Here is a 12,253-nt window from a genome sequence, read left to right as displayed (position 1 = left end):
AGTACAATCCAAATGTTACCTTCATTTTATGGACTTAGTAATGAGGACCCTTATAAACATCTTGAAGAATTTCTTGAGATATGCTCAACTGTCAAAATTCACAACTTCTCCGATGATGCTCTTAGGTTAAAATTATTCCCTTTCTCACTTAAGGACAAAGCCAAATACTGGCTACATACTTTGGATTCCATGACTATATCAACCTGGGACCAGCTGCAAGGAGAGTTTCTCAACAAATATTTTTTCATAGGAAAAACTAATCAAATAAGGAAAGCCATAACTAGTTTTTTCCAATTAGATGGAGAAATATTTCATGAAACATGGGAGAGATTAAAGGACCTTATTAGAAAATGTCTCCACCATGCTGTACCCAAGTGGCAGTTAATCCAATATTTTTATGATGGGCTATCGAAAAGATATCGATAAATGGTCGATGCATCATGCGATGGGACATTCATGCTAAAAAGTGAGGATGAGGCATGGCAACTGTTTGAAATTTTAAGTGAAAATTCATTACATCATATGTCTGCCTCTATTAGAGATAAACCCATGTTAAACTCAAAGAGAGGTGGAATATATAAAGTAGAAAATGCCATAGATATCCATCATAAGGTAGATGAACTGTCCCAAAAATTAGATCGTCTTCTAAATACTGGACAATCTCCGATTCCACCTAACCCAATCCAAGAAGTTTGTGTATTGTGTGCAAGTCCGAATCATTTTGTTAGTGAATGCCCAGCCGCACCTCAATTTTCTAAGTTTGTGCACGAGCAGGTTCAGCAAGCTCAAGTCCAACAAGCTCGCAGACCAGAAAACAATCCTTACTCGAACACTTATAACCCCGGCTGGAGAAACCATCCAAATTTTTTCTGGAGACCACAACCAGTGGTTGGCCCTGCCGCACCTCGACCTCAATATCAGGACCCAACATATAGGCATGGACCATACCATCAATTTCAAAATATTCCTCAACCGTCTACTACTGGTCACAGCTCAGCTTTTGAGGAAAAAGTTCTGAAAGCACTAGAACGATTAGAAGTCAACACTCAGACCCTTAACTCCCACAAACAATCCATTACTAAGCTAGAGACCCAAATAGGTTAACTAACGACTGCATTCAGTAGGAGGGAAGGAGGAAAATTACCTAGCCAACCCGAAAGCAACCCAAGAGGGCAATTTGTGATTGAGAGCTCTAATACCCCAGAAGTTTTTTCTAAACATGCCAAATTAATCATGACTCTGAGAAGTGGGAAGGTCATTGAACACACTAGTAAAATCAATGAGACCGACCCTAAACCTCTAACCGAAGCCAAATCACCCAAGAACAAGGAGGACCCAAAAATAGAGAAGGAACCAATTACACCAGAATCATCTTACTTGCCTAAAGCCCCATTTTCGAATGCCCTGAAAGCCCCTATTCCTGCAGATAAGAAGGGAGGAAAACTCGATGAGATGTTGGAATTATTTAAGCAAGTCCAAATTAATCTTTTCCTTCTAGACGCAATCAAACAGGTCCCTGCTTATGCCAAAATTTTGAAGGATTTGTGCACCCAAAAACGTAAATCTAGATCACAAATCTCAAAGAAAGTATGCCTCACTGAACAGGCTAGCTCTGTTTTCCAGTATGCCACTCCTCCAAAGCTTAAAGACCCAGGAGCCCCCATCATTTTCTGTGTTATAGGAGATTATCACATTGAAAAAGCTCTTCTGGACTTAGGGGCAAGTGTGAATCTTTTACCTAGTTCAGTGCATGAACTTTTTGGATTCGAAGAACTGAAACCACATCAGTCACACTGCAGTTAGCCAACAGATCAATTAAGAAACCACGTGGAATGCTTGAGGATGTCTTGGTCAAGGTAGATGAGTTTTACTTTCCAATTAATTTTCTGATTCTCGACATGGAACTAAGTGGCAATCTTAGACAAATTCCCATTATCTTAGGACGACCCTTCCTAGCTACGGCAAATGCATGCATTAATTGCAGGATAGGAGTCATGGATGTATCGTTTGGGAATAAGAAACTAAGACTGAATGTGTTTGGTGCTTCCCAAGGATCATCAATGGATAGTTGCTTCGAAGTAGATACACTAGAAGATATTATAGAAGATGCAACACCCACAATTCTAGCACCAGACCCCTTAGATACTTGCTTGGCTCACTTTGGAGTGTATGACTTTGAGGAATATATGAAAGAAGTTAACATCTTGTTGGATACACCACACGATAAAACCACTCCTCCATGGATAATCAAGTATGAGCCATTGCCCACATTAGCCAATACACCAATAGTCCCATCTTTAGAATCACCACCTACGTTAGAATTAAAATCCCTTCCTGCTACGCTCAAGTATGTATTTCTAGGACTCAATGACACCCTCCCGGCAATCATTGCATCAGACTTGACCCCTAATCAGGAAGCACAATTGGTTGGTATTCTGAAGGAATACAAAGAGGCTATCGGTTGGTCCATTGTCGATTTAAAAGGAATTGACCCCTCCATTTGCATGCACCATATTTATTTTGAGGCAAATGCCAAACCCCATCGAGATATGCAGAGAAGATTGAACCCAAACATGCATGAAGTAGTAAAGAAAGAGGTGGTAAAGTGGTTAGATGCTGGAATCATCTACCCCATATCCGATAGTAAATGGGTCAGTCCCACTCAAGTAGTACCTAAGAAATCAGGTATTACTGTGGTTGAGAATGAAGAAGGTGAACTGCTTCCCACTCGCATATCATCTGGATGGCGAGTATGCATAGATTATAAAAAACTAAATGCTGTTACTAGGAAGGACCATTTTCCATTGCCTTTCATCGACCAAATCTTAGAACGGTTAGTAGGACAAAGTTTCTACTATTTTCTTGATGGTTATTCAGGGTACAATCAAGTACCTGTATTTCTGGATGACCAAGAAAAGACTACCTTCACCTGCCCCTATGGCACCTTCGCTTTTCGACGTATGCCATTCGGGCTTTGCAATGCATCCGCTACATTTCAACGGTGCATACTGGCCATATTTTTAGATATGGTGGACAAATATCTTGAAGTTTTTATGGATGATTTTTTTGTGTTTGGAACCACCTTTGAGGATTGTCTCCATAATCTTTTCAAAATTTTTAAACAGTGTATGGAGACAAATCTTATCCTAAGTTGGGAAAAGAGCCATTTCATGATGCAGAAAGGAATTGTATTAGGATATATTATTTCTGAAAGAGGGATCGAGGTAGATAAAGCCAAAGTTGAGGTCATTTTAAAACTACCACCCCCTACTTCGATCCGATAAATACGATCCTTCTTAGGTCATGCTGGATTTTATAGATGCTTCATCAAAGACTTTAGCAAGATTTCAAGACCCTTGTGCAATCTGTTGGCCAAGGATACACCATTTGTCTTTGACAAAGACTATTTGAAAGCGTTCAACACATTATGAACAGCCCTGACAACAGCACTCATAATAAAACCCCCTGACTGATCCATTCCATTTGAGATTATGTGTGATGCCTCTGACTTTGCAATAGTTGCTGTCTTAGGCCAAAAAATCAATAAGGAGCCACATGTGATCTATTATGCTAGCAAGATTCTTTTCGATGCCCAATTAAACTACACCACAACAGAAAAAGAGCTACTAGCAGTAGTGTTCGCCCTTGAAAAATTTTGCTCATATCTATTAGGGTCTAAGGTTCTAGTTTACTCTGATCATGCGGCTCTGAAACATCTCCTCTCAAAGAAAGATACTAAACCACATTTGATGAGATGGATCCTTCTTTTACAAGAATTTGATCTAGAAATCCGAGATAAGAAGGGTTCTGAGAATGTGGTAGCTGATCACATCTCCAGGATCTTAATTGAACACACGATAGGCATAGATGAGGTCAAAGAAAAATTTCTTGACGAACAACTTTTCGCAATCTCCTCTAGCCGTCCTCCATGGTTTGCCCATATTGTCAATTACTTGTCAACAGGACAAGTACCTTCTCACTGGACAAAATAAGAAAAGGATCGATTTTTCTTGCAAATTAAACATTATTTCTGGGAAGAACCTGAACTATTCAAATACTGTCCTGACCAAGTTATTCACCGTTGTGTCCCCGAGAGTGAATTCCAAAGCATTCTCACTTTTTGCCATTCTTCGGCATGTGGGGGACATTTTAGTGGAAGAAAAACTACAGCAAAAGTGCTGCAGAATGGATTTTATTGGCCAACACTTTTCAAGGATGCACATGAATTTGGCCGAAGTTGTCTGCGATGTCAGCAAATAGGAAATTTATCCAAGAAGGATATGATGCCGCTGACCCCCATTTTAGTAGTAGAAATCTTCGATGTTTGGGGGATTGATTTTATGGGACTTTTTCCAGCCTCATTTGGATTCGAATATATTCTGGTGGCAGTTGATTACGTATCAAAATGGGTGGAGGCAATAGCTACACAGACTAATGATAATAAAATTGTAACTAGTTTTATCCAACAAAACATCATTAGTCTATTTGGCTTCCCAAGGGTGATCATTAGTGATGGGGGGACTCATTTTATGAATAAATATTTTGAAGCACTTATGAAAAAATATAATATTTCACACAAAGTGGCCACACTATATCACCCCCAAACTAATGGTCAGGTAGAGGTGTCAAATAGGGAGATTAAACATATCCTAGAAAAGACGGTTAGGCCCGATAGAAAGGATTGGTCTCTTCGCTTAGACGATGCATTATGGGCTTACCGTACTGCTTTTAAAACACCCATAAGAATGTCTCCTTATCGACTTGTATTCGAAAAAGCTTGTCATCTGCCGGTGGAATTGGAACATCGTGCATTTTGGGCCATACGGTAATTTAACTTTCATATGAAAAATACAGGTTTCAATAGGAGACTCCAATTAAATGAACTTGAAGAGCTACACAATGAAGCGTATGAGAGTGTCAAAATTTATAAGGCTCGAACTAAAGCATACCACGATAAATTCATTACACGAAAAATGTTCGAGCCCAATCAAAAAGTTTGGCTCTTCAATTCTAGGTTGCGTCTGTTTTCTGGAAAACTTCGCTCACGTTGGGACGGACCATTCATTGTAACTTAGGTATTTCCTCATGGAGCTATAGAACTCAAAAATCCTAAACAGGGGAACACCTTTAAAGTGAACGGTCAGCGATTGAAACCTTACATAGATGAAATTAGTGATGGAGAATTAATTGAATCTGTTGATTTAGTGGATCCAATACCACCATAATACTCAATTCAGTCTGGCTGAAGACATAAAACTTAGCGCTTATTGGGAGGCAACCCAATGATTTCATATTTTTTACTTTACTGCAGCTACAGAAATTTAGAACAAGAACCTATTAATCAATGAAGCTATCTTCAACTTTCGAAGCAAAAATTATCCCAGATGCACTCTCTCCTTTTATTTTCTTTGTTTTCCTACTCCATTTAGGACAATGTAGATTAAGTTGGGGGGGAGAAAATTAATCAAATCCTCGAGTATGGTCAGAAATAATTAGTTTTGTGTATCCAAATTTTATTTTGATTAAGAGTCAATTAGGCATCCTAAACAATGAATGATTAATGGTCAAGATAATTTTAGAGATACTGAGTAATAAATTATTAAGAAAACCCAATGAATGGTAGGGTTTAGACTAGACTAAATTTTAGGAGTGATTCTACAACCCTCTTCTTACTGATCTCAATAAAGAATTTGCTTCATGAGAGATTGGGTGGAAAGGTCGAGGTATGCAAAAATTCTCCTTAAAATTTACTTAAAAAATAAATAAATAAATAACATTGGTTTTCTACTGAGTAACCGGGCCCTTTCGCCTAAGTAAGCATTGTGGTTCGCGTAAAAAGGTAGGCAATGTTAAAAAAAAAAAAAAAAAAGTAAGGGGACTAAATTGCAAGAAGATAATAAACCTCTTTCCCATTAAGTTAGAGGATTTAAAGAGTAAAGTGGGGAGTTAGTGAAAGAAAAGCTCTTGAAATTTCTTTAGTTAATACTCAGCCACTAATTGGGTCAAATTGATAATCCAATGAAATATCTCTTTAATAGTCTGACCAGGTATCATCTACCTATTGGGATGCCTAACCTAATTTTTGATTCAAGACCGAGTCGGTACACAATGCTGATATATCTATTTTACTCGAGGACGAGCAAAATTTAAGTTGGAGGGTATGATAAATACTTAATTTAAGTCATTTAAAGTAAAAAATCATATTTAATTTATTTTATTTATTAAGAATTTGATGCTTCTTTTTATGTTTTATAGGAAAGATGATCGTCGATACAAAGAGTCCGATTCATAGATCAAAAAGACTCAAGTTTAAAGAAATTTGAACTTAAAATAAAATTAAAATAAAAGAAGGATGCATACGGTATTATAGAAAATAAAGATACTATGCAAGGAATCCAAAAGGATATAGACGTCATTATGAAGAAACAAAAGTTTCTTTTTGGAATACAAAAAGAAGGTTCACGCGGCAGTGTTCCTGGGCGCGCGGGTGAGCACGTGAGCGCGTGGGCGCGCGGGTGAGCGCGGACGCGGGGTGGACGTGGTGTGGGCGCGGGCACGGGTGCAGCATCGCGCGGGTCTGGGCGCGCGGCGAGCGGGTGCGCGGCAGGCGGGTTCGCGGGGAGTTTTTACTGGCGAACGAACAGATGCTTATTAAAGAAAAAAAATTAATATTCAGAAATACTTTGAGAGGAAAGATTTGTATTTTTTTTATTTATTTGTGATCTTTCCATCTCATCCATCCATCTTTTAGTCTTTAACATTTTTTTTAGTCCCACATCAGAAAATCATATAAAACTCCTCCTTCCTAACACCTATAAAAAGATTTTTGTACTCTCATTGGAGCCAGAGCCCAGAAATTCTTCTAGAGCTTTGCATAGAGGAATAGAAAGGGACTACTTCATGAGCAGCTAGGCTAGCAGTCTCGGGAGTGGAGAAGAAATTTTGTAACGACACAGAGATGGTTTATTATTCTAAACTTTCTTGTATTTCTTTATATTCAATAAAGATTATGTTTTTTATTTAAATCATCATGAGTTCTTTATTTGCTCTCTTTCATATACTTTTATTTATGCTTTATTGTTAGATTAATATTAGGAACAACTTTTACTTTCTAGAGACGCACCGTGATCTATGGGTACGGGACGTGCCGAAGAAAGAAGAGTTGTTTACCTAGTACTTTCCGGAGACGCACCATAATCTACGGGTATGGGACGTGTCGAGGAAAGATAGATATTTTTCTTAAGATTAATCACATCTATTTAATAAAAAAAAGAGATACTACTCTGCTAGTACAAATTAATTCAAAACTCCCGAGCTCTTTATTTCCTAATTACATCAATTTTAAGATAATTTATTTTTTAAAATCAAAACAACACTTCTTTCTTTTATTTTGTAATCTCAACTTAGCCCAAGGTCCCTGAGGATACGATCTCGACTCATCCTACCTATGTAGTGAGTAGAGTTATTTTTGGTGCTATCAACGACTACACAATTTCAAAGACACCCATAGATTGACTGGACCCAATTTCAAAGATTGGTTGAGGAACTACAGAATTATTCTGGGTTTCAAAAAATTGACTCATGTCTTGAACCAGGACCCACCTGCCATACCAGAATGTCCGACTGCTGAACAGAGAGCATCTTTAAAAAAGTAGACGGAAGATGATAACAAAGCAAGGTACTACATGTTGGGTGCAATATCGATGACGTGCAGCGCCAGCTGAGAATATTTTGACTATCCATCAAATGTTAGCTCATCTGCAAGAGTTGTTTGGTGAACAGAGTCGTGCGGCCAAGTATCAAGTCTGTCAAAGACTTTTTAAGGCCAAAATACGTGATGGGCAGTCAGTCCAAGATCATTGTTTGACAATGATCAAGGATCTTGAGGAGCTTGAAAGCTTGATATCATCTTAGACAAGGATTTTCAAATTGATGTGATCCTTTAGTCCTTATCCGATGCATATGGTCAGTTCATCATGAACTTCCATATGCATAAGATGCAGTGTACCTTGGCCGAGTTAATGAACATGCTGGTTACGGCTGAGCTTTCAATGAAGGGTTCAAAAGGCTTAGTCTTACTGTGGAGTGGACTTCTTCCAAGAGAAAGTTTTTTGAAAAGAAAAAAAAGTCTGCGAAGAAGCAGAAGGTGGATGGCAAGAAGAAGAAGACATAATCGAAGAAGAAGGCTACTGATAAGAAAAAATATTTCTACTACCAATCAGACGGCCATTGGAAGCGAAACTGTCCTCAGTACCTGGCCACCCTGAAGAACAAGAAGGATGGTCCTTCTGAAAGTATGCTCATTTTAGAATCTAATCTTACAGTTTCTTTTGCATCCAGTTGGGTGCTTGACTCTGGTTCTAGTGCTCATTTGTGCACTTCTATGTAGGATCTTGAGGAGAGTAGGAGGCTGAGGGATGGAGAGATGATCCTACGCGTCAGGAATGGAGCAAGAGTTGCTGCTGTGGTCGTGGAAACCTGCCCTCTGTGATTACCGTTAGGATTAGATTTATTTCTTAGAGATTGTTATTATGTGCCTGCAGTAAGTAGGAATTTGATTTCTGTTTCATGTTTAGCACAAGAAGGCTATGTGATTAGCTTTCATAAGGACCATTGTAATATTTTTTATGAAAATAATAAAGTTGCAGATGGTTTTCTTATTAACGATCTCTATCAGCTACATATTGATGTATCTGTATTTAATATTGAGCATAATGTAAATGCCATAGGAATTAAAAGGCCTAGAGATAGTCTAAATGATAAGTATCTGTGGCACCTAAGGCTAGGTCATATAGCGGAAGACAGGGTTAACAAATTAGAGAAATTCGGACTATTGAGTCCGTTGATTTTCGAGTCATATCCAGTTTGTGAATCATGCCTTTAAGGCAAAATGACCAAGCTTCCTTTTATGGGACATAGGGAAAGGGCCACAGACCTACTTGCCCTAGTACATACGGATGTGTGCGGCCCATTTGATGTGCCGGCTAGAGGCAACTACGTCTACTTCATTACCTTTATCGATGATATATGTAGGTACGGATATGTATTTCTAATGAAACATAAGTCTGAAGCTTTTGAAAGGTTCAAAGAATTCAGACATGAGGTAGAAAAATAAACAGGAAAGCCCATTAAGGTTCTTCGATCAGATCGAGGAGGTGAATACCTTAGTCGAAAGTTCTTAGACTATCTTAAGGACAATGGTATAGTCTCTCCATGAACTTCACCTGGAACGCCTAAACTCAACAGGATTTCAGAATGGAGAAATCGGACCCTATTAGATATGGTCCATTCCATGATGAGCTTCACAGACCTCCCTGAGTTTCTTTGGGGACATTGTCTCATGACAGTGATTTATATATTGAATAGGATTCCCTCTAAAATCGTTCCTACCATACTGTATGAGATATGGTATGGTAAGAAGCCAAGTCTGAATCATCTCAAAATTTGGGGTTGTCCGGCTCATGTCAAGAGACAATAGGCGGACAGCCTTTTAGAGCTCGATTCATAGGATATCCTAAAGAGTCATTAAGATATTATTTTTATATTCTGGAAGACCACAATATGATTGTAAGTCGAAACGCTATTTTTCTTGAAAATAGTTTATTCAAGATGGTGGCATCGGAAGAATAATTAAGCTCAAAGAGAATGTCTCCCAAGAGCAACGAGCTAAAGAACCTGAGGAACCAAATCAATCAGAACCAGTCCTAACACAACCTCTTCCACCTCGTAGATCGACTAGGGTTTTCCATCCTCCTGAAAGGTACTTAGGTACCATACAAGAGGTAGTAGAGGAAATGTTCCTCATGAAAAATGGGGCTCATGGTGATGACCCCAAGACCTATGACGAGGCGATATCAGATATCGACTCCAAAAAATGGTTAGAGGCAATGAGATCAAAAATTGACTTGATGCACTCAAACCAAGTCTACACCTTGGTAGATCCACCTGAAGGTATTGTACATATTGGGTGTAAATGGATCTTTAAGAGAAAGATAGGTGCAGATGGGAATGTGGAGACATTCAAGGCTAGGCTCGTAGCGAAAGGTTATAGTCAGTGCGAAGGTATTGACTATCAAGATACCTTCTCGCCCGTAGCCATGCTAAAATCCATCCACACATTGCTTGCTGTTGCAGCCTATTTCGATTATAAAATATGGCAGATGGACGTAAAAACAATGTTCTTAAATGGATATCTTGAGGAAGATATCTATATGGAACAGCCGCTTGGTTTCACATCCAGTGATGATGATCACAGGATCTGCAAGCTGCAAAGGTCCATTTATGGACTTAAGCAAGCATCTCAAAGTTGGAATACTCATTTCAATAATGTCATCAAAATGTTTGGTTTCATCAAGAATGAGGAGGAACCATGTGTGTTCAAAAAGGTCAGTGGGAGCGCAGTTGTCTTCCTCGTACTGTATGTAGATGACATCCTCCTGATTGGGAATGATATTTCCATGTTGACCTCAGTCAAGGTATGGTTGTCTAAGGAGTTCTCTATGAAAGATCTAGGAGAGGCATCCTTTATACTGGGTATTAAGGTCTATAGAGATAGACCAAATAGAATGCTCGGACTCATGATAGAGGAACTCAATCACACAGGAAGCTGCACCGAGAGGTTCATCTTTAATTTTGATGGATTGCCACCACATACTACTAGGTGTCACTGGTGGTTTTTGGGAGCAATTAGAATGATATTGATGATCGATCATTCTAATTGTCTGAATCAGAAGAGTTCTGATCCATCGAAAGGAGTTTCGATGATGTCGATGATGAGATCATGACATGTCTCATTACCATATAGAATTGAACCTAACTAGGTCACACAAACAAGGGTTAGGGTCTGGATGTCATCAATTGGGCTAACCCAATTGATTTGGATTAGATCCAATTAGGTTCAAGGAAATCGTGCTAGCACTCGATTGAGCCTAACTTTCTCCTCGTGTAATCTTTTATGTCTCTACTGAGCCAAATGTGATTTGACTCACCCAGAGAACCTTTGAAAGATTTGTCTCAGTCTAAATGAAGCTTGTCCAACTCAAAAAAGGCTTGTCTTAATTCATGAGATGAATTTAAGACAAGCACCTGCTAATTCCTGTCACCTACCAATTTCATTTTAGGACATCTATCAAAAGTTGACATATGGGTCTTAAACTGAAGAGGGCTCATTGGAGAATTTTTATGGACTGTCCACATGCCAAAACCCAATTGAATTAGGTGCCATAATCAGATTATGGCATGAGCTCAAATTGAATTAAAGTGGGCGCCCCAAATGGATAAGAACCAAAGAGTCCTGATAAACATGGACTCTTTGGCACCACCTTGCTTGAGCTTATCCAATATTGGTGCCAACTTAGGAGAAAGAGTGGGGTTCTTATCTGATGTGATCAGATGATATCAGTCCACTAATCAAAATTTTTCCAAAATTTATTGGAATTTTCTGATTGGTTGAAGATGTGGCACTGCGCAGCATACAGGGTCTATATAAACCTTGCTGCGCCTAGGGTTTCGAGGGAGAAGTTGTTTTATGCACAAAACCCAATAGCTGCCACCTCCTCCCCTCTTCTCCATATTCTCCCTGCTCTCCTTCCTCCCCTCTTCACGTCCAAAGAATTGGACGTCCATCTAGCAAAGATCCAAGGCGTGGTGACGCCTAGAGCAGAAGGCTGCAGGACTTCTTCGACAGGCTGCTGCTCCAACTTCAGGAAGACTTTTGAAGATCTTTCTAATCAGATTTAGATCTGATTTTTGGAGCATTGATTCATGAGGAGAAGTCATTCTAGGTCCTACCTGAGTGGATACCAGTAAAGGCCAGGCGCTTGCATGGCTACATCAGAACCTCGGGCTGTGCAGAGATCATCTACAGGGTAATCAGATTACCCTTAAGGTATTTCTTCTTTCATTATAGTTTTAGATTTAATTTTAGATTTAAAATATCAAATAATAAGATTAGATCTAGAGATTTAGATCTGAAATATATGTAGGATAAAAATTTTTTAAATTTATTCCGCCCCAGATTTGGTGAAATCTGGAAGATCCTACGAGGAAAAGCGATTTTCCTCCTTCACCAGAGCAATAACTCTTGCTCCATTGCCAACATGAAAAGTGATCTCATCTTTCCTCAGACCCCTAACTTCTTCAAAATCCTGCATATAAGTGCACAAATGAGCACTTGAATCAGAATCAAGAATCCAACTAGAAGAAGAGAAAATCATTAGATTAGTTTTAATAATGAGCAATTCAGATGTACCTT

At 38.9% G+C, this 12,253-nt stretch overlaps 1 non-coding gene across 1 annotated transcript; it reads right to left on the bottom strand.

Annotated features, from left to right (window-relative positions):
- Window positions 1–261: 261 nt before the first annotated feature.
- On the bottom strand, window positions 262–367 carry LOC140858353 (small nucleolar RNA R71). The gene has a single exon (XR_012141917.1). It is a non-coding gene; the product is annotated as a small nucleolar RNA R71 (small nucleolar RNA).
- Between the last annotated feature and the right edge of the window lie 11,886 nt (window positions 368–12,253).

Source organism: Elaeis guineensis, chromosome 5 (genome assembly GCF_000442705.2).
Source record: "Elaeis guineensis isolate ETL-2024a chromosome 5, EG11, whole genome shotgun sequence".
Lineage (NCBI taxonomy): Eukaryota > Viridiplantae > Streptophyta > Magnoliopsida > Arecales > Arecaceae > Elaeis > Elaeis guineensis.
This window is presented reverse-complemented; position numbering and strand designations above follow the sequence as displayed.